This window comes from Marmota monax, unplaced genomic scaffold (genome assembly GCF_021218885.2).
Source record: "Marmota monax isolate L192 unplaced genomic scaffold, Marmota_monax_Labrador192_F-V1.1 WCK01_AAM20220418_F8-fsc01051, whole genome shotgun sequence".
NCBI lineage: Eukaryota > Metazoa > Chordata > Mammalia > Rodentia > Sciuridae > Marmota > Marmota monax.
The window spans coordinates 94,379-98,987 of record NW_026694300.1 but is presented as its reverse complement, the minus strand read 5'-3'; the positions used below and the strand labels follow the sequence as shown (position 1 = coordinate 98,987).

At 36.4% G+C, this 4,609-nt stretch overlaps 1 pseudogene; it reads left to right on the top strand.

Moving 5' to 3' along the window:
- Positions 1-1,537: 1,537 nt before the first annotated feature.
- Positions 1,538-1,621, top strand: LOC124109010 (U4 spliceosomal RNA; annotated as a pseudogene).
- The last annotated feature ends 2,988 nt before the right edge of the window (positions 1,622-4,609 follow it).

Below are 4,609 nucleotides of genomic sequence, written 5' to 3'. Positions count from 1 at the left end.
AAGCTAAACCTAACGCTGACACTAACCCTAAGCCTCACCCTAACCCTAATTCGAAACCTAACACTAACAATAACCTTAACCCTAACACCAACACTTAACCTAATTTTAACATTAAACCAAACACTAAACCTTTCCTTAACCCTAAGTCTAACCGTAACACTAACCCCAACCATTACCATAACCCTAAAACTAACATGACCCTTAACCCTAACCAAAACTCTAACATTAATTCTAAATCTAAACCCAAACTTAACCCAAACACTAATCCAAACTTTTACCCTAACTCTAACCATAACACTAACCCTAACCATAACCCTAACCTTAACACTAACATGACCCCTCACCCTAACCCTAACACTAACTCTAACTGTAGCCCTAAACCTAACCCTAACACTAACCCTAAACCTAAATCTAAACCTAAAACTAACACACACTGTAACCCTTACCTTAACACGAACTTTAACCCTAACCCTAACCCTAATTTAACCCGAACCCTAACCCTGATCCTAACCCTAATTCTAATCCTAACCCTAACCCTAACACTCTCTAACCCTAACCCTAACCATAAACCTAAAACAACCCTAAACCTCAACCTCACCAAACCCTAATACTAACCTTTATCATTACCCTAACTATAATTGTAACCATAACCCCTAAACAAAACCTAATGCTAAACCTTATACTAACCTAAAACCAAATCCTAACATTAACTCTAAACCTAATACTAACACTAACACTAACTCTAATTGTAACCCATAACCTAAACCTAGATTATACCCTAACAGTAACCATAACCCTAACTCTAACACGAACCCTAAACCTAATCCAAACAAATATCCTATCATAGCCCTAACCCTAACCCTAAAAGAAACCATAAACTTAACACTAAAACTAACATTAACACTAGTACTAATCCTACCTTTAACCCTAACCTTAATCCTAAACCTAAACCTAACCATAACAATATCTCTAAACCTAACCCTAAATACTAAAGCTATCGCTAAGCCTAACCCAAATACTAAAACTAACTCTAAACATGAATATAACTCTAACCCTAACACTAACACTAACCCTAATTTTAACCCTAAACATAAACCTAATGTTAACACTTACCCAAACCTTAATCCTAACACCATAATAAACCTAACCCTAACCCTAACGAAACCATAAACCTAAACCTAATCCTAACTTTAACCCTAATCCTAACCCTTACCCGAACCCTAACACTAACCTTAACTCTGTCTTAACCCTAACCTAAAAATAAACCTAACCCTAACACGAACACTAACCATAACCATAACCCTAAACATAATCCTATCTTTAACCCTAACACAAATCCTAACCCAAACCCTAACACTAACCCTAACCCTAATGCTAACTCTAACCCTAACCCTAACACTAACACTAACTCTAACAGTAACCATAACACTATACTTAACCCTAATCCTAACACTATCCTAACACTAAACCTTACAGTACTCCTAACCCTAACCATAATCCTAACACTGACATAACCCTAATTCTAACCTTAACCGTTAGCTTTGCGCAGTGGCAGTATCGTAGCCAATGAGGTTTATCCGAGGAGCGATTATTGCTAACTGAAAACTTTTCCCAAACTAACCTTAACCGTAACTCTAACACAATCCCTTACAAAACATAACCCTAAAAATAACCTAATACTAATCCTAACTTTTAAATAACACTAACCCTAACAATACCACTAATACTAATACTTACACTAAAACTAACCCTAACCCTAACACTAACCCTAATCCTAACCTTAACACTAACTCTAAACCCAACACTAACCCTACCACTAACACTAACCCTAATCCTAACCTTAAACCTAACACTAACCCTATCCCTAACCCTTACTTTAACCATAACACTAACACTTACCCAACCCTAATGCTAACACTATCCCTAATCTAACCGTAACGCTAAAACTAACCCTAAAACTCACCCTATGCTTCACTCTAACCATCTTTCTAATCATAGCAGAAACTCTAATTTTAACACTAATCTAACACAAAACCTAAACAAAACACTTAACACAAACCATAATTCTTACCTGAACACTAAGCTTAACACTAACACTAACCAAAACCCTAAACCTAATTCTAAAATTAATTCTAACCCTAACTTGAACCCTAACCCTAACCCAAAAATAACCTTAACAGTAAACCTAACCCTAACCCTAACACCAAACCTAGCCATCAGCCTATCCCTAACCATAATACTATCCCTAACCATAATTGTATCCTAAACCTATCCCTAACAATAGCACTATTCCTAAAGGTAACCCTAACAATAACATTTAACCTAACCCTAAACCTAACCCTACCCTAAACCAAACCATAAACCTAAACCTACCCTAACACTAATCATAACCCTAACACTAACCCTAACCTACTAGTAACCCTAAAACTAACCCTAAAAATAAACTTAAGTCTCACTCTAACCTTAACATAACCATATGCCTCATTTTAACCCGCCTTCTAATAATAACCAAAACACAAATTTTAACTCTAACCCTAACAGAAATCCAAAAGCTAACCCTTTTCCTAACACAAAACATAATTTTTACCCTAACACTAACCTTAACACTAACCCTAACCCGAACCCTAACCCTAACCCAAAAACTAAACAAAACCATAAACCTAACACTAATCCTAACACTAAACCTACCCATAACCTTAACCCTATTGGTAACACTAACCCTAACACTAATTCTAAACCTAAAACTAAAAGTAAACCTGAACATATCCCTAAACCTAACACTATCCCTAACATGAACCCTAACAATGAACTTAACCCTAAACCTAATTCTACCTCTAACCCTCACCCTAACCCTTACCATAACATAAACCATAACCCAAACACTAATCCTAACCCTAAATCTAACGCTAACCCTAACCTACAAGTAACCCTAAAACTAACTCTAAACATAATCCTTAACTTAACCCTAAGCCTCAATCTACCCCTAATACCAACCCTAACACTAAACTGTACCCTATCCCTAACCTGAACCCAAACCCTAACACTAACCGTAATTCTAAAACTAATCCTAAACATAACCCTAAACCTAAGCCTAGAATAAACCCTAAAACTAACCCTAACCCTAACTGTAAAACTAACACTCACCCAAATCGTAGCCCTAACCCTAAACCTATCACTAAACCTAACACTCTCCCTAACCATAACCCTAAATCTAACACTAAATCTAACCCTAAACCTAACCCAACTCTAACATTAACCCTATCCCTAACACTAATACAAACCCTAACCCTAACCTAACACTAACCCTAACCTTAAACCTTACACTAGACGTAAACCTAATCATAACCCCTACCTTTACCTTAAAACTAACCCTAACAATACCCCTAACCTTAACACGAACACTAACCCTAAAACTAACCCCAGCCCTAAGCCTACAACTAACACTAATCCTAACCCTAACCCTAAAACTATCTATAACCCTAACACTAACACTAAACCTAACCCTTACAATAACCCACAACCTAACTCTAACACTAATACTAACCCTAACCCTAACACTAACACTCTCACGAACTGTAATCCTAACACTAACACTAACCCTAAACCTCACCATAAACATAACCTTAACCCTAACACTTACTCTAACCCTATCTCTAACACTAAGCCTCAACCTAACTCTAACACTAATCCAAACACTAATCCGAAAACTAATCCTAATTCTAACTGTAACACTTAACCTAGTTCTAACCATAAACCTACAAATAACTTTAAAACTAACCCTAACCAAAACTCTAACATGAAGCCTAAACCTAACCCTAACCATAACCATAACACTAAACCACACCCTAAAATTAACCCTAACACATACCCTACTTTAATGCTAACACGAACACAAAACCTAACCAAACAGTAAACCTAACCCTAACTTAAATTTAACCCTAACCCTTACATTACCCTAACCATAACACTAACCGTAACACTTACCCTAACACTAAACCTGAACCTAACCCTAACAATAATTCTAACACCAACCCTATCCCTATAAATAACCTTAATCTTAATCCTAACCCTAAACCTAACACTAATTCTAATACAAACCGTAACCCTAATCCTAACCTTAAATCTAACTGTATTCTTAACCATAACCCTAATGATAACCTTAAACCTAACCCTATCACAAAAAATAACCTAAACCTAACAGTAACCCTAAATAACCATAAACCAAACCCTAACCCTAACTCTGAAATGAACACTAACTCTAACCTGAACCCTCAGCCTAAACCTAACCCTATTCCAAACACTAACCCTAACACTAACACTAACCCAAACATAACCCTAATACTAAACCTAACCCTAACTGTAACCCTAAACTTAACTGTAAACCTAACCCTAACACAAATTCTAACAATAACACAAACCCTAACAGTAAACCTAACACTAAACATAAACCTAAGCATAACCCTAACCCAAACACTAAACCTAAACTTAAACCTAAGCCTAACCTAAATCCTATCACTGAACCTAACCCTAATCCTAACACTAACACTAAAATCCACCCTAAAGGTTACTGTAAACCTAACCCTAACTCGAAGACTAACCCTAACCCTAA